This window comes from Arvicanthis niloticus, chromosome 15 (assembly GCF_011762505.2).
Source record: "Arvicanthis niloticus isolate mArvNil1 chromosome 15, mArvNil1.pat.X, whole genome shotgun sequence".
NCBI lineage: Eukaryota > Metazoa > Chordata > Mammalia > Rodentia > Muridae > Arvicanthis > Arvicanthis niloticus.
In genome coordinates, this window is record NC_047672.1 from 66,541,047 (window position 1) to 66,563,727 (window position 22,681).

The 22,681-nt window shown below is 37.9% G+C and overlaps 1 pseudogene; it reads right to left on the bottom strand.

The window, feature by feature from the left end:
- Positions 1-12,453: 12,453 nt before the first annotated feature.
- Positions 12,454-12,655, bottom strand: LOC117721131 (small nucleolar RNA U3; annotated as a pseudogene).
- Between the last annotated feature and the right edge of the window lie 10,026 nt (positions 12,656-22,681).

The following is a 22,681-nucleotide window of genomic DNA, read 5'->3' on the forward strand; positions in this document are numbered from 1 at the left end:
GTGACTGCTCTCCTTTTAGATTGTAGATGACAGCCTTCTTCCTGTGATGTGTGAGAGAGATGGATAGGTAGATGGATGGATGGGTGGATGGATGGATGGATAAATAGATAGATAGATAGATAGATAGATAGATAGATAGATAGATAGATTAAATAGATAATAGATGATAGATAGATAGATAGATAGATAGATAGATAGATAGATAGATAAAAATAAATAGAGAAATAATAGAGATAGATTGACAGATAATAGAAAGGAAGATGGATAGATAAATGATAGAGATAGATTGACAGATAATAGAAAGGAAGATGGATAGATAAATGATAGAGATAGATTGACAGATAATAGAAAGGAAGATGGATAGATAAATGATAGATAGATAGATAGATAGATAGATAGATAGACAGATAGACAGACAGATAGATAATTTATGAACATAATGATCATTATGGTTATCTTATGACAGAATACAGTCACAGAAAACACACTGTCATTTTTTAGTTTCATTTATTATTATTATTTAGTTTATTTATTTACATTCCAAATATTGTCCCCTTTTCTGATCCCCTTCCCCCAAATTCTTTACCCCATCTTCCCTCCCCTTTGCTTCTGAGAGGGTGGTTACCCACCCACCATCCCAATCCAACTTCACCTTGCTAACATCCCCCTTCCCAAGGGCATCAAGTATCTAGAGGATTAAGCGCATCCTTTCCCACTAAGGTCAAATAAGGCAGACCTTTGCTACATATGTAGTGGGGGTTGTAAGCCAGCCCATATATGTTCTTTGGTTGGTGGCTTAGCCTCTGGAAACTCTAAGGGGTCCAGTTAGTTGATACTGTTGTTCTTCCTATGAGATTACCATCTCCTTCAGCTCCTTCAATTCTTCCCCTAGCTCTTCCATAGGGGTCCCCAATCTTGGTCCAAAGGGTGGCTGTAAATAACACTATCTGTCTCAGTCAGCCACTGGTAGAGCCACTCCGAGGACAGACATGCTAGGCTCCTGTCTATAAGCACAACAGCACCCTTCACAATAGTCACAAATAATATAAAATATCTTGATGTAACACTAACCAAGCAAGAGGAAGATTTGTATGAGAAGAACTTCAAGTCCTCATGGAAAGAAATCAAAGACCTCAGGAGATAGAAAGATCTCCCATGCTCTTGGATTAGTAGGATTAACATAGTAAAAATGGCCATCGTACCAAAAGCAATCTACAGACTCAATGCAATCCCCATCAAAATTCCAACACAATTCTTCACAGACATGAAAAGAGCAATCCTCAACTTCATGTGGAATAACAACAACAACAACAACAGATAATGAAAACAGTTCTCAACAATTAAAGAACATCTGGAGGAATCATCATCCTTATCATTTCTTATAAGGCCCTAATCACAACCACATCATGAGTGTTCCACCATCTGAATTTAAGTATTTCTCAAAAGTCTCAAAGTTTTATCTCCATTGTTATCTCCTTGAGAGTTCAGGCTCTTGCATCTGGGCTTTGCAGAAGCACAGGCATTCCATCCACAGAGAAGAGAGAACTCAGTGGCTTGCTCTCAAATAGAATGAAGTTGATGGTACTTTGTTTTAATAAAACTAAACTGAATTTACCATGAAAGCAATTACCTAAACCATCGTGTTTACTTCTCTAAATGTCCTTGAAAACATCCAACAGCACAAAAATGAATTCAATCTCTTGGTGGAAATCATAAGATGTAAAGGCTACATACGTGAAAATAGATAACTGAGGCTAAACTACTACTCTTGTCAGCAGCCACACATGGTGAAAAGAAGCCAGAAGTTAGGAAGCAAGGGATATAATAAATAAGCAGAAGACTGTCGGACACTGGGAGAAATAAGAACAAAGAGCATAAAGGCACAAAAGGATGGGAAGGAAAGGGGAGGCATGTTCAGTAGAAGCTTAAAACAACATCAGGTGTAACAACGGCTACCGGAGCACAGTCAGTTGCAAAGTTAACTGAAGATAGAGAATATACAGGCCTGTGGAGGAGGAGGGGACTCTGACATTAGCATCCAGGGTCAGGATTCAACAAAGACTTTATGAATGGACAGAATTTCTAGATAGCAGATTTCTCATGTTCAAAATGAGTGTTTCTGACTTATTTTTCTCTGAGGCAACTTTCAGCTTAGCGCACGTACACACACAAGACTTTATTAATGAACAGAGTTCATATAGTGTGTGTGTGTGTGTGTGTGTGTGTGTGTGTGTGTGTGTGTGTGTGTTCATGTAAACCATCCATTGACTTGGCTCTTATACTCCCACATTCCATCAGTTCAGGAGAAAGGAGGAGTAAGGAAGAGTAGATACCGTCATCTCCAACGTTTTCCTGGACAGACTCCCTTCCTGAGCCAATGAAATAGTTGTCAACTATGGAAGTTTGGAAGTTCCAAAACTTTCTTTGAGTGTCTCTGACCTCCAGTCAGCCACAAAAATTTGAATTCCTTGCTTTTTAGACACAGAGCTTGAGGTCCACCAGGTGGCGCCAAAACTACAGCCGGCGCCTTAAGATGCGTCCAGAGGCTAACATCGGAAATTCGGAGTCAGCTCCCGTACCTAGTAACAAGAAACAACCCTGTTCTGTGTAGTTGAAAGCACAGTTCTTGGATTCCTTCAGGGCTTTTCTGTGGATATACTCTTTCTCTTTGCTAATTGGTATTTCCTTCTTAGGAGATAGGCATCTTTAGGCTGTGGGTGCAAGCCCAAGGTCAAAAAAAAAAAAAAAAAAAAAAAAAAAAAGGGAGAATGAGGCATGGGCATGCGTTCAGGGGCAGCCTGGGCTACTGATTGTTAAATGAGCTGTATTCTTCATACCTTTCTGTTTTCTGATTTTTAAATTTTAAAGAAAACCAAGTGAAAGTTTTATAAATTCCCAGAGCCAGGCATGGTCAACACAGTATATTTAATAAAATGGTGTCAAATACTAACTACATTCAACCTAAGGATGAATAGCTAAGCAGCGCCCAAGCTCCCAGAGGTCATTATGCTTAGCATTCGCCGAAGGATGCTAGACCACAAATACCATAATGAGCTCTGGACACACACGCTTCTTCTTGGAGCTATTAGGGATCTGCCTCTTGGAATTTTGTCTAAGATGAACAGGTACACAGAAAAATCATTCCTTCTTGTCTTTTTTCAAAGGCAGGGGACATCTGAGGCCAGGGTGTTTGTTGTGATTAAGTAATATTGGTGAGCAATGTTGAAGGGTATACCTCAGGACATCAGTGTATTCGTGACGGTTTTCACACCCCTACTGATGTGAAGGAACCTATGATTTGTTAACCCACTGTATGTTCGGTATGCTATTGAAAGAAACCATTCCTCTAGACTCCAACAGGGATACAATGTTGCTGTATGTATATTTACATATATACATACAGTTGTAAAATAGTTTTTTACATGCTAAGCTGAAAGTTGCCTTAGAGGAAAATAAATGAGAATCATTCATTTTGAACATGAGAAATCTGCTGTGTAGGAAAAAAAAATCTCATTGTACAACCCAGGTAGAAGAGAAAGTGTTAGAGAAGGAAGGTTTGCTGGTATTTGCCTCTTTTAAGATTTGTTAATTTTATGAATCCACTGTTGCTGTCTTCAGGCACACCAGAAGAGGGCATCAGATCCCATTACAGATGGCTGTGATCCACCATGTGGTTGCTGGGAATTGAACTCAGGACCTCTGGGAGAACAATTAATGATCTAGATCAGTGAATCACCTCTCCAGCCTGGTGTTTGCCTCTTAAACCAGCAATTTAACAACTCATTTTGACAAGTAGAGAGATTCGGATATTAGCTCTCTGGTGTCATGTGGGAACAATTCCTCTGATAGGCCCTTCCACTGCCTAATTCTGGGGTTAGATTTACCTAAGTTCCATTTTCTGGAGGCTCTCTTATCAAAGGGATAAGTGGTGGAGGTTTTTTGGTTATTATTGATGGTGTTGTTGTTCGTTTTGTTGTTTGTTTTGCTTTGGTCAGAAAAGTGTAAATGTTCAAGCTCAAAGTGAAGAGAACCACACTGTGAATTTAAAATCACTGATCTCTTATGTGGTCTGGGGCTAATTGCTTGCTCTCTTGTTCAATTTCCTTGTGTACTTGTTCCTTTAAAAGGAGCAGAAAAAATACCTCTTCCATGTGGGCATGTTTGAATGTGATCACTGTGCTTATGATGGAGTCTGATACTTCAGACACCTTGAGCAGAGTTAGTTATTGTCACTGTCATTGCCATCCCACTGTCCTCCCAACATTATTCAAGGTAAGTTTACTCTAATCTGCCATATTAATATAAACTGAATATAAAATCTTAAAACACAACTTGAGACCTCAAATGTTGGTTCTATAAATTCTCAGTACTATGTACAAAATGAGAGAGACAGAGTAATGGTTGACAAAAGACTAGAGCAATGGGGATATTAGAAATAACACTACTCACCATTATATAAAACAAGAAGAAGCATAAAGCTTGCAAGTCATGTAGCTACTTAACTCCATTTGAAGAAAACATATTTTGAAGTGCTTTAAGATTTTATTATTACATGTTCATTGTAGTGATCCAAGAAGACATTTAAATATTCAAATGCAAACTTAACTATCTGCTTTAAAAAATTCTACCACCTGTAGAGAGCTGTTTTGTGTATGTTTCACAAACTTTGAAGAAAAGATATTGGCTCTGTAAATTTTTTCCAAATCTTTTCTTTACATTTATTAAGATATGAGGAAAGTAAGAGAGTATGTCATATTCAAGAGACATAGTCAGGGTACAGTGTTAAAGGCTGAAAACTGGTAAGCTCCTGTAAGACTTCTAGGTAGGGCAAAAGCCTGGTGTGTTCTAGGAGTGTTAGGGCTGGGGGTTCCACTGAACTAAATTAACATAAAGAAATATGGCTAGTGAGAATCTAAAGATGATGGTAGCTTAGTTCAGGCGGTGAAGCTGAAAAAAAATGCTACTTGATGTGGATCTATTTAAAAATTATATCCCAAAAGATTGGTGTGTGATGAATGGGGACTGAGCTTTGCTAAGCAACCAAGTCACCAGCTAAGGGGGCCCAAGTTTTGTATGTGGATAAAGATAAGACAGAAACTGTTGTTTACTGGTTTAGGGAGGACTACAAAGTAATCTTATTTGTAGGAAGTAGAGAACATCTAAATTTCAGAGGGACCCCATACCCTCATACACTACACAGTGGAGTCAGAGTTAAGATCTGCCCCTATTATCTGGAGTTCCACAGAGACCTCTGGGATACAAATAGAAATGGAGGCCCTTCAGCACATTGTGGTCTTTCAAATCTTAAGAATGAACAAGATCACCTGGGGAAGCTAGGCAGAAGGAGTTTGAAGATGTGAGATATTCAGGTGGATGGAGGCTGCAAAACCAGCAGAAGCCTGTGAAGCCTGCAAGAGGGAAAACAGGAAAGGCTCCAGCCCGCCATTTGGAAGTTTGGGAAAAGCTAATACATAAAGTCTATTTCCGCATCTCAGCCTTTATGTGATACATCTTCAGGCAATACATCTTTCAAATACTGTAGCAAGTACAAAGATTTTATTTCCAGTTAAAGGCACGGGCCTGCATCATAAGGTTAGAAGCACACCAAGTATCATTTTCTTTCTTGTCTTAAGAATTTTAAGTTCCAGTGAAGATTCCATGATGCAAGGAGCACATCAAAGTGAATTGCAATTAGTTCTAAAATAGCATGGCACAGCGACACATATGAAGGGATAGTTACCCCGGCTTCAGGAACTTAGAGTGAAAAAGTCTAAAAAACAGAGAGACTGCAGATGGGGTGTGTTGAGAAACACTGTCTCCCATACATGGCCTGGCACCCATGAAGTCACTGCGGCTATGGGTACCTGTTCAAGATTGAGACAACAACAGTCAACATTTCTGAAGAAAGCACAACATGGACTGAAAAGACTTAGTAGACAGAAAAGTGAAGAAGAGACGTGCATGTGGGCAAAGCATGTTTTGGGGTATGTCTAGGCGATGTACAGCGGTGTGCCCTTCTCTCTGGTTCATTGTAAATGGAGAGCATGTGGGAGGCAAGGGGGGGGGGCTCTAAACAAGAAAAGTAAACATTTCTACAAAAAAAATTAAAAGTGTCTGCAATATTTGAAGGGAAAGTAAAATCTTCTCGCCTCTTGTTCTGACCAGGTTCCCAGAATGAGCATGTGTATGTCTTAGAGGTCCAGAGCAGTTCTGGTAACTTCTGGCAAGTGTTTGAGCTGAAACTGGCTCGGTCTTAAATGTGAAAGAAATGAGTCCATAACCACAATATTTAATCCAGATACCGTCAAACAATCGTGCTCCTTTGACTTGAGGGATTGTTTTGGCATCCACAGTCTATCTCATCTATAACCCCGCAAAGAATTGATTTTGAATCAGAAGCACTTTAGGCAAATTGTGAAGCTCTGAGCCACACTTAATGCTGAGAGAGGGCCAGAGTGTGAAGCACTGAGAAGTCAGCAGTATTTCAGAGCTCTGACAAGGGGCACGGACAGTCTTGGCAGCAAGTAGACCAGACTGTTGGCCCAGAGTGCCCAGTACACTCCCCTGGCTTTCTGTCTTCTTTCCTCCTCCAACAAATACCTTTCCCCTGGTGAGTACTTTCCTGGTCAGAATATCTTTCTATTTTAAAACTCAGAATAACTGCTGTACCTTCTCTTAAAAGGATTTTAGAAAGGTGGGTCTAGTGGCTCATGCCTATAACTTAAGCACTCTGGAGGCTGAAGCAGGAGGATCTCAAGTCTAACTTCAAGGTCAGCCTAAGCTGGGTAGTGAGACTCTGTCCAAAAAAATAAAAAATAAAAAATAAATAATAAAATTAAATTAAATTAAAACAAAATAAAAATTAGCAACAAAGCTGAATCAGAAAGAGACATAAGAATGATGATTCTCTGATGAAAATGACATCCACTGTTTGCCTTTCTCGCCTTCTTAACTTTTAAAATTATCTATTTTTTAAGATTTATTTATTTGTTACATATACAGTGTTCTGTCTTCATGTACACCTACAGGACAAAAGATGATATAATTATAGATAATGAGCCACCATGTGGTTGCTGGGAATTGAACTCAAGACCTCTGGAAGACCAGCCAGTGCTCCTAATCTCTGAACCATCTCTCCAGCCCAAATTATCTATTTTTTAAAAAAATGTTTTAATTATTCTTTATGAGTTGCACATCTAGCACCCCAGTCCCACTCATCCCACAATTTTCTCATATCTGCCCTACACCCTCTGCCCTTTGAAACCTCCTCCCCCCCAAAAAAATTAAAAGCACACAAGCAAACAAAAAATAAAGAAAACAAAAGGCACAGAAAACATTTCATCATAGAAGCTGTAGTGTGTCACAGTGTGTCCCACAGAATACCGCTGTGTCCACACAATCTCACTTGCGATAAATTCATTGCGATAAGTCGTTGTTCTGTCTTGAGGTCTCTGGCTTCTGTGACACCATCAACATCAAATCCTCACCAGGACACCTCCAGGTTATCTGTGTTTCTGTGTGTCATGGAGATCCTGCAGCTTTGGCCTGACACCACTCTTAACCTTTCAAAGTTCCCTCCTTTCCCCCTCTTTTTTTCAGTAAGAATGATTTGGCACCTTTTTTGTATCTTATGCAGCATTCACTATAGCTCTGTTTCCCAGGATGAACACATAACTTTGACCTAATTAATCTGAGAGTCAAATTTTGTTGGATTCTGTGGTGAATTCTTACTCGGCAAACATGCAGGTTGTGGCAGTGTGTGTGTGTATGTGCACATTTGCACAGGTAAGTTGCTGTGTGTACTGAGGTCAGAGAAAACAGTCATGTATTTATTCTCTCTTTCCCTTGTGGGTCCTGGGGATCAAACTCAGGTCATCAATTTTGCCTGCAAATACCTTTTTTTTTTTTTTGATTCCGGGTCATTTAGGTGACCCAGCCTTAGGGCTTTGCATAGTCTACATGGGGATTAAGTTATTTCTTTCCTTTCATTTTCCAGTAGATATAAGTAGGTGGCCTACATATGATGGTAAGCAGAGTCATGTCTGAAGATAAAGTCCAGGGTACAAAACCAGGAAGAAACTGGCATTCTTCCAGATGCTACAAAGACAATGCAAACCCCGGGTATTTTCAGTTATGAGCATCTGAAATTTTATGTCAGGTCTGAGTCATTTTTAACTAAATAAATCATCAAATACTCCAAAATTGTCTTAATAATTAGTTGGACTTTTTCATCCAACCCACACTAAACCTTGGGAGATGCTCTACCTGCAGGGAGAGTCCTCACTTCAGGGTGCTACATGGACTCTTTTGTTACCTCCAAACTTCTTCCCCATCATCACACAGCCTGACTTAATCTTTGTAATTGCTAAATAGGGGCTTACTTAGTTATCCCACTATCTGAATTGCTTTGCAAATAGTATAATTAGCAAGCCTATGAGAGAGGAACTGTTTGCATCTTCTTTTGTAGGCCACCTAACTTTACTGCAGTCACAGTGAGAGAAAAGGACGAGGAAAGGACAATACCAGTCCCTACTGACTCCTAACACGTGCCTATTGTTCCTCAGCCCTGCCTCACCAAGGCACCCAGAGCTAACAAATGAACACCCTCAGAGAATATGAATTTTGTCTGACTTGCTACTCAGTGTTTTAGAGCTTTATGGGGGATGCTAACATTTCTGGTACACTGGAAGCAGTGTGATTCATGTAAAAGACCAACACTTATCTTCACCTCCCAAATTCAACTCCCTTTAAGGCCTCTTTGGCTTCTGTATTATGTTTACTAGAAAGAAATGAATACTTCTACAGATTTACTGCAAAAATCCATTTTGATACACATTTACGTTATAGATATTTGCTGAGACGAGAGTTGGCACCATGGCTCATGAAACCATGAATAATATAAGAAATGGATTGTAATACAAGCAAGGGTATTTCAATTTAAATAGAGGCAAATGACTTGATCTTAGCTCCTTATTCTTGCTAAACTAAGAGAAAATAAGAAAGAATGCGCTATAATGTCTACTTCTACTTGCCTTGGATAAACTTAGTAAGGTAAAATTGTTTGTTTACATGTTGTCTGTCTCCAAGAAGTGTATGTGACTTCAAACCTGGTTCTTTAACTTGTGTCGATAATCTGCTTCTCATTTTGCTCCCTGCTCTTGTTCCTGTTCATCCCAGAACTCATGTCTAGCTGATGGTGCTTCCAGATCCATCTTGCTTTTAGAGGTTTGAATGGGCAAAAACCAGAACAATGTTATAATAATATCCTAAATGTTATGGGGAAAACACTGCTTTTAAAAATCGAAGAATTTTAAAACGTATTTCTTTTCATGCGTTTTTGTCCTTTGTGTCTTCTTGGAGGAACCAGATCATCCATGCTCCATACCTCTTCCCATCCCCATTTACATCTTTCCTGGTTACTGTTCCATGGAGTATAAATTCAGTGTGTGTTCCAGCTATAGCAAACAGATATTTAAGCTGTCATTTTATATTTTCCTTGGGGACAATTAAAAACCTTTACCCTGAAATCTCAAAATAAGTTTAAACACTTTAAAAATAGTTAATCTTTGTTCACATTTCTGATAAATATAATAATAGCATCTAAGTGTTTCTCCCGCCTTCGTGGTATTTTTTTTAAGTTGTCCTCGTGTCTATTTTGTTGTGTTTTGAAACTCAAGAGCTTTTCTCTAAATAAAAATTTTAAAATATATGTAAAATTTTACTACATTCAGCATAGCCTAAAAGACATTTGGCTCTCTCCACATATTCTTGAGTGTTAGCATTTTGTCTAGGCTCCGCCCCACAGTTACCTGGCAACATTCAGGTATGCCTGACTCACTATAAAAGGGCTGCTCACCCTGTCCTCTCCCCTTCTTGCTTTTTCTCTGTCCCATCACCCCCTTCCTTCTCTCTCCCCATTTCTCTCCCACCTCTCTCTCCACATGCTTATTGGTAGCCTCTACTCCCCACCCCTCTCTCTCTCTCCCTCTTTCTCTGTCTCTACTACCCTCTCAACTCCCCTTCCCATGCCATGAATAAACTCTGTACTACACTGATGTGTGGCTGGTCCCTCAGGGAGAAAAGATGACCCAGCATGGGCCCTCGGAGGCACCCCTTTCCCCAACACCTGACTGCACATCCACACAATGTGTTCCTTTTCTCCTTATCTTTTCATAGAACACAGCATAAAGGCTTTCTAAAAGTTAATTTTCTCTTAAATATATACATTTCAACTAAGAACATTGAGTTATTAAAATGGTGAATATAGGAAATAAAATAAAACCACTTCACGATTCCATTGTTTAAGTTAGACAATTAAAGATCAACTAAACTCTTCCTTCATTATCAGAGAAAGTAAAGCAACATCCCTCCATTTCATCAGCAGTATGTGAATCTACAATTAACGCTTGGGTTTTATGTCCCACCAGAACAATGAGAATGAGTCGTTACCCTGAGTCTGAAACAATCCAATGACTGTAGGCATTTTTGATTCTTGAAAAACAACAGAAGTGTATTAATCTGTGCCTTTGATTAGATGGAAAACAGAATCTTGCTTCCAGAAGGATAATTCAACACAACAAGGGCCAGTAGCAGACCACACTGTGCTGAATCCTGAATGAGTTCCTTGATGGATTGTTTACTGTCGCTGTGTGATGTTGTCAAACTGAGGCACCAATCAGTGGGTTTTGATGAGTTTCTGGTTTGCACTACAGGGAGCAAACTCAAGGATCAGATGCCTTCTTTGAACCAGTTTCTCTATTATGCAATGACAACTTAATTACTCTTTCTCTAAGGCTAAAAAGATGCTCAACTTTCCTTTGTCTTTTTGTTCAGAAATTTCTAGCATTTCCACCGAATGCTCTGTAAGCCATTCATTTCCTTCTGGAATCCCATTCTTCTGACTTGACATTCTCTCATGGAGTAGAATCACATATGTGGTTATAAATGCCAATAATATTGATAATGTGGAAAATATACCAATAAAGTGAGAAATATATCTGCCTAGAATTCATGCTGTGTGTACAGCTAATCTCAGATTACTGAAAAAACAGATGAAATCTGTCAGACTCTCCTCAGAGAGGCTGACCTCTTCAGCAGGCTTCCGTGCAGCTAATCATTATTACCGAGGCTTTACTGCACACAAAGCTCTGACTGGCTGGCACACAGTGACAGATGACTCATTTTTATTACAGTCTGTTCTCCCGTAAGTCCAAAGGTTCTCCCCTCAATAGGCACACTAAATATGGCGATCCGAGTCTGTCTCCAGTCTGCCCCCATTTACTCTGCTTGTGCCGTGTTACACTCTCTGTTGTACTTTAAATAAAAATCAGACTCTATGTATTTTCTCCTTTGTCTTTAATGACATCAGTCATCATCACAAAGAAATGATGTCTATTAATAAGAGCATACTACATAACTTTTTAAGCTGTTAACTTGTATCCAAATTTACTTTATGAGCTATAATAAAGTCATAATTATCATAATTTGATTTTTTATTTGTATGTTATCAGATATAAAAAGTCAGAGTCTAAAATTATTGTTTACCCCTCATCTAGACATTCCAAGTATTAACATTTATGTAACTACAACAGAGTGATGGTAACAAGGAGATTAACATTGACTGCATGCTGTATTATGAGAGCACAACCCTTTTCAAGTTTCAATGATTTTCCCACTTAGGGCCTTTTACCAGTTCAGGATGCAAAGATGAATTGCCCCATGCATCCTACTATAATTATTCTATGGCTTTCGTTTCCATCATGACTTTGTGTCAATTTTTAAAAGGTAACAGCAAGTTATTTCATAGACTACATCCATTTCTGTGGTGTTTTATTAATTAAATTGTTCTATTTATTCATAATGATTCAAGAGAGGAGACATAGTTTCTTATTGCATGATTTTAGGACACGTTGACAGACACAAGTCAGAGACAACATTTGTACTTTTCTACTTAGTACTACAGGGTAGATTTTTTTCTACTTTACATAAAGAATTATTTATGATAGTCTGCTTTTTTTTTTTTTTTTTTTTTTTTTTTTTTTTGCTTTAAAAATCAGTGATTTACAGGAGTCTCCTTGGAGGAGAGTGGCTATGTGGACACTAATCATAATTACAAATTAAATGTACCTGGATATGCCAGGGTGGCCAGCTTTAATGGTAGAAACTCTGTGTGGTGAACTTCCCAGGACATGCATCCTTTAATGCCTGGAGAGGACACTTTTCCAGCCTGCCCTCAATACATGCACAGCACCAAAGAGTAAGCAAGTGAAATAATTAAATTTTTACTAAGCATTTCAGTCTGTACTTGGGATAGATACTAGTGGAGGATGGTTTTCTCCTAAAATCCAACAAACTGTCCAGTCAATACACTTGGCCTTCTTCAAACAGGAAAGTGTTTATTTACTCTTGAAAAGCTTCCTTCTTTTTCCTCCGGGCAGAAGGCATCCAGATGCCACCATCTCCTTTCCCTTTCCCCTCCCCTTCCTAAAGTACAGTGGTCATCAATAGCAATGACAGTTGTGGCTAAGCACCAACAAAGCCAGTTTCTCTCTCTCAGGGAAGAAGGTTGTACCTCCTCTTGGCTCTCAGAACTCTACAGGCTCCGAGAAATTTCTCTGGTAATCATCTACAGAAATGAGTCAAAAAAGTATGTCTTTGAAAATTCTTCTTTTGAGAGAATGGGATTCTTTGTGTTACTGATCCATTGAATTCGCTCACATCTTGGAGACAATTATGAAAGAAACACCAGGTTGTGTGCAATTTAGTTGTTGATTTAACAGTGATCAACTAACTTTAGCTATTTATCATGGAACTAACTCAATGCTACATTAATTACATCTATATATTCAGCTGCTAAAGTTTCCATATGTATTCTTTTTAAAGAGCTGCACTTGGGATTGGAAAGAGGCAGTTGGTAAAGTGTTGGCTGTGCAAGCACAATCCCCTGAACCCATGTAGAGAGCAAGCTATGTTAGGGCTTCCTGGCTTTCCATTCAAGCCTTATCAATGCGCCATGGGTCCCAATGAAACACCCTGTCTCACAAAAATAAAGTGGAAAGTTTCCAAAGAACAATACCCATGTTGACTTCTGGTTTCCACATTTCTCAACATATGCACCCAAATATGCATGAACACACATAAACACACAAAGTAAAAACTAGTAAATGAACTGTGCTCAAAAACATAAATACTTACAAAATGGTGTTAAGTTAACTTAAGGTTATAAGAATTTAAAAGGAGAAAATAAAGTTTTTATTCAAACAGTCATAGGAAAATAGTATAATATACATACACATAATATTTGCAAATATGTTTTATTTGAACATAAATTTGAAAAAAAATATAGGACAATGTTATGAAAAGGAGAAAATGTAGTGACGTTTATGTAGCAGAGATACTACACTGTGACACACAATCTAGTTGTCACACACACAGGAAAATCTGACCTGATCCTCACAGGCAGGTACATAGAGATTCATCTGTGTGGGTCTATCAGTCCGATCCTTTGTTTCTCAGGCCAATTTGTGTGTGGGATGGTAGACAGGGGCAAAAACTAGGCCATGCAATTGACTTGGAAATATAAAACTTCTGAAAATAATATTGTATTTTTAGATTTATTAAAGCACATTTTCTGTTTTGCCAAAATAAAGATAGTAGATTCTCTAATAATTTCATTTAGCTGACTTTATACCAAAAGTGACGTGAACGTTGGAACCATATGTTCATGACATGGCATAATCTGATCAGAATAAAATAGTAGAGGGTTCTGGTTCACCACAACTTAATTACACATTCTTATTAGTACAGACATTCATAGCTTCCAGTCTTATATTTTATCTTATTTTTAATTAGTTTCAATAAGCCAGATGACAACGTTTGGCATGATCCTGTAGGCATTGCACAGAGAATGTAGTTATAAACTGACATAGCTATCGGTTACTAGTAGTAACAATGATTACATTACACATATTTTATCTTATAATATGTTAAAACATTTTGTCTTGGGTTTCTATTTGTCACACAGTTTTAAATTTGCATACTAAATTGATCATAGAACTTTATATTTATAAATGATTTAAATTCCTTGAAACCGAGTAGCATGCTTGCTATACTAACAGACAACATTGATGTTTATTGAAAGAATTAAATGAAGTAATATACACAAAAGGATCTTCACTTTTTGCTTATTGGTTATATATTCATTTTCTCTCTTCCTTTTTGTAAGGCAGAGGAGTGCTAATTTTTTTTTTTTTTGTCTTTTTCATCTAGTTATTTTGCTGAACACAAATTCACATGCCCCATAACAGGCTAAAATATCTCTGACCTCTATTACTCAAGTTTCCCCCTCCCCCATTTATTAGAGAGCTCTGTGAGTTATTATTCACAAATCATTATTTCTGACGCCATTCTCTGAGGTGTGAGCATCTGCTAGCTGCTAACAGAGGGTGCAGCTGTTGTTCAGAGACTGTCTATGTTGTGTTGCCAAGCAACCACTGCAAACCACATCCCAGGGCAGGTTGCTTGCCCAGGCGCACCTGCCTGCCGACCCAGCTATTTATTTAATTAAAAATCTGTTCCTGCACAACAACTTGGCCAGAAAGGCAACAGCAGTAATCGATTACAACTATATTAAATGACCTACCCTCATTGTTTCATTGACTATCCATTGCAAAGCAAAGGTGTCTCTGGCCACCGCCACTCAAGCTTAATGACTTTGCAAGAAGTATGTAAAAGCAAACTGCAGATAGATTCTATTTGCATTCAGAGGTGCTGAAAAACAATCTGTCAGGAACAGCACTGCATGTTAATATAATGTGCCCAAAATAAAATGTCTCATCCACAAGAGTGCTTCCACCAGGGTAACACTGCACTTGCATGCAATGGAAAGGGGGATTTAAAATATGTATGCACTGGTCACTGATAGCTGTTTTCTTAGTCCGAGTTGCTCTGTTTTTCCTGTCAGTTAAGAAAAAAATAATTGATCACTTTAGGTGCATTGGAGTCTACTCTTACAGCATTCTGGTGTCATTCTGTCCTTCCTGTTTTAAAAGTTGACAGAGTTCCTTTATGTCAACTATATTTTATGACAAATAAAAGTGTCAGGAATTAATGCCCATCACTGAAATTTCTTTTTCAAAACTGGGTGCATTGGCAATGCCTGTTTACCTGCCAATGGCATTCTGTTTTTTGAAGCACCTTCTAGGACAGCATAGACACACACACACACACACACACATTTTGAGGAGCAACTCTATCTAATACAACTTTTGAGAGTGAAAACAATTTGTCTTGCTTGCACCTCCATGATAGGTTTACTTTTAATGTTTGAGGTGAAGACTTCATTTTGAAACTCCAGAGCTAAAATATTCTTTCCTACTTTCTATGGCCACTGTTCAAGTCAACCAGGGTCTTTATTAACAATTTGGTGTAATGTGTATCATGTCATCAATGACAGCATAAATTATTATTTAAAATAATAGAATTAATTTACTTTGTATGGAATAAAGACTGCCTCACCAAAGAAAGCTTGGTTTCCAAAAACGTATCCAATAAAACATAAGTGACAGTAATTTTATGTGAAGGAAGGCTCAGATTAAAAGGATATAACAAAAATTTAAAAATAAATGTTCATATGTGTACCTGTTTATATGAATGAACCCAAAGTACTTTAATATTATAATCATAAAATTGAAACTAAGCTAAAAATGCCATTAACCAGCATACCAATATTCTTCCTGATTTTATGTGTTTCTTATTCTGTATAAACTTAGACATTTCAGTTTTCTATGCTTCCTTATGCTGCATTTATATTACACTTTCCTTGTTCTTGAGGTTTGCATTACTTCTACTGATTATCAACAATATTTAAAGGCTGGGTAATATGCCTCAGTGGTCCAGTACCAGTTCAGCATGTGCGAGGTCATAGGTTCAATTCTTACTCCACAGAAATAGACTAAATAAATAAAGCTTAACTTTAGTGGCTATCCTTATTTCTTTTCCCTTCCAAGGAAATGACACATGTCTGGAATCTTTTATTGAATGTATGCGGTGAGTTGAATAAGAAGGTTCCCCTCCCTAGGCTGGTACACTGGAGGACATTTGTCACTGGGGGTTGGCTTCAAGGTTTCAGATACTCAAACCAGGCCCAGTGTGGCTCTCTTCCTGGTACATGCTGATCCAGATGTAGAACTCTTGATTCCTTCTCCATCACCAGGTCCGCCTGTGTGTCACCGTACCTCCTGCCAGGATGAAAATGGCTAAACCCCTGAATTGTAAGCCAACTCCAACTAAATGTTTGCCTTTATAAGAGATGTCACATCATTTGGCATCTCTTCACAGCAGCAGAAACATTAAGACAGTGTATTTTGGTGACTCAGAGGTCACTTTAAGTTTATAACTGCTATAACTTCTTAATCCATATGACTCCTTAAAGCAAAAAGCAGTATTTACTAATAAATTTATTTTCTTTTAAGTTTGAACACGCCAGTGACAGGACACATAAAGTGCATGCAAAAATATAATTCTTTCACCAAGTTTTCAGTTTTTGTCTTTTAGTGTATCCATTCAAATCAATTAATTCTTTAAAGCCTGACTGATCTCCCATCCCTTATCAGCATCGTGTCTTTTGTAGTCTAGTTCCACCCTATCTGTATGCATTGATTCCTTGAGCTATTGGTTGAAGATTAGATTGTGCATCCATCCTTTCAGCAACTTCTAAGTCCGAGATTGTACTGAACAAAAGTGACAGGTTTCTTTGTCATACCAAAAGTTTCAAGAGCTACAATAGAAATTATTTATTAATATGGGATGAGAGTAAAATTTTCTCAATAGTGAATATAAATCACAAGTTATATAAAGAAGTTGCATTTCATGCCTGGAAGTAGTAATGTACCATATCAATTATTCTTCTAAACTCCATATTACCCAAGAAAGGTAAGCTTAGGTGATCTCTACAAGCACTTCACATTTTAGTATCCTGTATCAGATCTCTAAATTTCTCCCAAACATTCACCTTAGTCTCAGTTTTATCCTCATACTTCTAGATGTTTCCTCTAGAATATATGTAATTTACTTTTATATATTTTATGGAAGAGACTGAGTATATGAAAAATTAAATGGCCCATGATTAACATATGGTGTCATTATTATTACCATATAATTAGTTTTTCTTAATAGTCTTTTTCCTATTCTTACTGTCTTCACTGAGTTTGTATAATGATGGGAAGGTGCTTCTTGCCAACTCTCTCTTTCTCTCTGTCTCTGTCTCTCTTTCTTTATGTATGTGTGTATGTGTTTGTATGTGTGTGTGTGTGTAAGTGCATGTATGTGTGTTAGAAAGTGGTTCAGAAACTCTTTGAGTATCTTCCTAAATTATTCTCCACTTTAATACTTTTAAGACTAGGTCTCCTTCAACCTAGGGTGCAACAGCTCAACTCTCTAGACAAGCCCTGTCTTTGCATACCCCCAGAACTGGGATTTTCGTGAGAACACACTGTCTGTATCTGGTTTTTCTCATGCGTACTTGGCATCTAACTTGAATCTCTTGTTTACACAGCAAGCACTTATGGACTAAGATGTCTTCACAGCTCTAAAACAGAGCTCTTTCTTCCTTTTCATTTTTTTTAAAAAATTATTTATTTAGTTTGTGTGAGTGAAGTTAGTGTTTGTACATGTATAAGTCAGAAGACAATTGCAGAAACCAATTCTCTTCTCCCATTCTGTAGATTCTGGGGATGAAACTATCTGGCTTGGCAGCAAATATCTTTCCTATTGGACCATATTGCCTGCCAAGGCAGAACATTCTCAAACACACTGGTCAAGTTACATGCCTGCTAAGATTTCCTATGGCTCTGACTGCTTATAAAGTATTATCTTTACTGTTAAATATATGAATTTCAAAGAAACTAAAAAAAAAAAAAAAAAAAAAAAAAGGTCTTCATTGAGTGCTGGTTCTAATTACTTCTCTTTGGGCAAGACAGTGGTGGCATATGCCTTCAATCAAGCACTCGGAAGGCAGAGGCAGATGAATCTCTATGAGTTCAAGACCAGCCTGGTCTACAGTGGGAGTTCCAGAACAGCCCAAGGTTCACAGAGAAACTCTCACCAAAAAAAAAAAAAAAAATCCAAACAACAGCAAAACAAAAAACCAAAAAACAAGAACAACAAAAGCCAGCTCCTTCTTGAAATTTTATCCAGTCCCACCAATTACAATTTAGCACATTGCTCTACCTGTATTCTTGCCATGTTCTTTCACCTGACAAGCCACTGACACAATTTCTTGGTGATATGAATGTTTAAGAAACACATGGTACCTCACCATACCATCTTCATCAATCTGAGACTGTGGCCAACTTCAGCCTCCTTAATACCTTCTTCTCACTCATCTAGCCTGTATTCTTGTAACTAGCAGCGTATAAGGAAAGTGTAATATCTCAGAACAGAAGATGAAATACACACATTTTTGTACAAAACAACAAGGGGAGAATTATACTCACTGATAACAATGACTTCATTCTTTTCAGAGTAGGTATTTTCTAAACCTATACAATTAATAAAATATTAGGAAGTTATTATTAAAATGAGATCGCTTATGAATGAAAGTTTTCTAGTGGTTCTGATAATAAGCCAGGTTTAGCAATCCTTGAGGAATGAGACCTGAGAGAATAAAGATTAATATTCTATAAACATGTGAGGATTAGTATCTTATCATATTCCCTATCCCATATAGTCTAGAGCCTTTTAATATAATACTCTTTTCACATAATATATAAAATACACTTGCAGGAGATTATCTTCCCAGTGTAGATGGCTAGGTTTTGTTTGGGATCTGTAGTTGGATGGCTAGCAACCAGGTAAGTTCCTATCCCCCACTCCCTGACCCCATCCTCGAAAAGCAAGTCCCAAGGTACCACTTCTTTATCATTCTTCCCGAAGAACAGGATCAAGTAGTGATTTATTGTCAGCCCATGCAGAAGACAGGGTGTTAGGAGATTTATAGGGTGAAGAAGTTTCCTAAGATAAAAGAGAGAGGAAGCAGCAAACCATGGAGCTCTCTGCCCTCTGCTTCCTTCTTCCCAGCAGGGACCAGCCTGAGATTTTAGATAATCTACACTCAAGTCTCTAGCATGCTGTGCGTGGAGTACACAATGGTGATTCACATCCTTTACCACTTCAAGTTTAAAATCCAAAAACCATAAAACAAATACAAAAACACCTCTTTTATTGGTATTATTTGGTAGTTTACCAGGTGCTTGTTGAGCTAATGATAGGATGCTTTGTTATAGAGTCTACCAGCTCTTTAGTGTCAGAGAGATAAACAATAGGGGTTGTGTTTGTGAGTGTATAACATAATCTCTTAGAACCTTTCATACGATACAGAGATGTTAGCTAATACAATAGTATATATAATATATATGTTATGTAGTGTGTGTATCTGTGTGTGTGTGTTGTGTGTGTGTGTATAAAATCAACTTAGGTGCTTTTATCAACTTAGGTGACCCTGAAACATGGACAGTCCTATGTTCTAAGCTTGCATTTCATCTACAGCAAAGAAAATACTGTATGATCATTCCCCTGTCATGGAGTTGTTAAGTTTCTCATCCTTTGTTCTTAAAATGTTCACATACTACCTGGAGTTTGTAGGAAAATACCACTTAGCAAGTGACATCTGCCGTGCTAGCTCAGTTTCATTGAAACTGATAAGATATAGAAATTATTGATGAAATGTGAGTCCGTATTTGTACATGGCTACAACAAAAGTGGACTTATGCTGTGCTTAACAGAGCTATTCAACTCACAAATCATCCTCAAATCTCCTTTGCTCTTTCATGTATCGCTGTGGATAAGAATTGATTTTGACCATTTCCCATGCTACTTAAAAAACAAACAAAGAAACATTTCAAAGTAGCAGCCTCAAAGAGGAACCTGAGATGGATGTGTTTTTCTCCAAGCTGTTGTAAAGTATATTTATACAAATGATTCAGAGAAAGGTATTTTCAACAAAAGTCTGCACTGTATTATAGAGACCTCAGGGTAAATAAATGAAAATATGGTACCAGGAATTGCTCTCATTGTATGGTTATTGTGTATCTAACATAAAACCAGTAAGAAAAGAACACTTGCAACCTGATGGCCTTCCCGATACTGACTAGTAATGGACGCTAGAGATTTTCACTTCTGGTGCATCATTATTTCCATATACTGGGAAGGCGCTACTTTACTCTGACTTCTGAATATGTGACACTCTCTTACCTGACACAGTTTACTGCATAGTTTCAAACACTGGAATTTCTATTAATTTTAGAACTTCTCAAGTGTTCATCTTGGTGGCTATTACTTGTGTTTTGTCCATTTCCGCCATTCCCAGCTCCTAATGAATACTAACTGATTTATCAAATTTAGCAAAGTAAATCCTTTCAATCCACAGAAATGTGTCGAGCAAATGGGCTGGACCTGGAGCAAGAGTGAGGTTAAGAAGTGTCCAAATCCAGAAAATCTCATCTTGAGACCAGCCCGAGTAATGATCTATCCCTCCCTCTATACCACAATGAAACCCCACCTTCACCAGTGTTAAGGTAGTCAGCTGACTGATAGCCAAGTTATAGGTTTAAGCACCTGGAATTCCTCTTCATGAAAATGAAGCCTTCTCAGTACCTCAATACTAACCGATAATATACACTCATCCTGAACCCCCCTACACACTCCTCAACATTTATATAGCCCTTATTATCCCTGAATAAAGAAAGCTGTATCACTGAAAGCTGTTTTGGAGAAGGGTTATTTCTCCCTAGTACTCAAGACAACCAAGTACCTGCCAACCCATGCCACCAGGACAAGTCTTGTTCCTTTCATTCTGGCCCAGTGCACAATGCTACTTGAATAACCCCAAAGGCAGAGGGATATGACTTGTTTAGAGATTCTGGAAGTGTCCCACTATGAAAAATGAACTTTATTCCCAGTATGACCATTAGAGGACACCCAGTGAGTCTCAATTTAGTCTCTGTTTCTACACCAAGAAAGCAGATGTATTGATAGCTGTAACATCTGATGCATCCTGGAGTTATGACTTTTGAGCTACTTGAATTTTATCTTTGACAAGCAAGATATGCCCTAGCCTCCCTCCCCCCAAAAAATGGAACATAAGTTAACACTATTTCAAAATCAATAGATGCATCAGTGTTTGTTGGGAAGGATGTATTCATTCGTAATAAGCTGTTAAGATTGTTTTCTGTAGAGTTGGTGAAATAAACAAAACACTAGACAGGAATTTCTTTATGCAAAGCCTCATGATAGGTTTATTTTGAGCCTTCTATAATGACACTCACAGAGAAAACGTACTCTTGCTTATGAAAAGGGCTCTTGATCTTAATCCAGAGCAAGGGAAGAGCTGAGAATGACATACAAGGGTGGAGTGGACATTCAAGGGTTTCAGCCGCTCACAGTATGTTTCCCTTCCTTGCTGAGTGTAGTCTGATCTTCCTCTGGGAAACTCTATTCTCATTCCAAGCCTCAGAGGAATGAGTTTTCCCCTTCTTCCTTAACATACCTATAAAGGTGGGGTTTTTTGTTTTTGTTTTTTGTTTGTTTGATTGATTAACTAGGAGGGTAACCAACCAGAAGAGCCTCATCAGAGGAAACCTGAGGGTTTGCTGAGACAGAGTATTCAGAACTTAAAACACAGAATAGAAGCACCCAAGGTCCACCTTATCCTGAGAACTCTATGAGCTCACTCAGGGGAAATCACTCTCCAGCCAGATCCCAAATAAAAACTCAACTCAGGCAAATCCTGCAAGATTTCTCCTCTGTATCTTTTGCTCCTTTTGGGGCACTGGGGCCACATTCATGGTTTAAGTTCCCTATATGAGCTGAACTCTCAACCCAGCTTTTGCCCACCGACTTTACAAACATTGAAGGTGTCCTTTTCTTCTACAGTCATTTTGATTTGGGTCTTTGTAACTTTTAAGTAAACAATATTCAAGTAGAACAAACTGAAAATCTGTGTCAATATCTCAGTGTTTGTATTTTAATTTAGAAATTCATTTCACTTCCTTACAAAGTGTCTCTCAAAAAAATGGAATCTGTAATTACTTTTTTTCAAAATCTTCCTCAAATCTGTAAGTAGAATTGAAAATAATCACACATTACAAATAATTATGTCTTTATTAATATATGTATTTTATAATTTCAAATACATGCAATAACATTTATGTTGAAATACATATTAGATGATATTGTTGAGAACAGCACCGTCTAACACAACAGCACACAAGGTTAACTTTAAATTTGTTCAACTTAATTAAAATTAAATCAATTACAAAAGTATAAAATTAAAAAACTGACTTCTTCAGTGTGAACACATTTTGGAGTATCAAAAGCATATGGTGAGGAACAACCATATGGACAGAGCTTGTACAGAATATCTTCATCACGAAAAAGGTCTATGGTATAGCATTGGCCAAGACAACAGAATTCAATGAAAAGTGAAACAAAATGATCCTCTGGTCAAGGAGAGGCGCACTCACTAGGGGAACGTGGGAATGGACTTGGATCCAACTAGAGAAGGCCATTAGGATTTTTAGAGCATTAAACTTTTAGAAATGAAAGGAAGTTCAGACAGCAGGGGCATAGAATTCAAGATATCAGAAGGAATATCGGATGAAAGATCAGAAAGGACTTTCCAAAA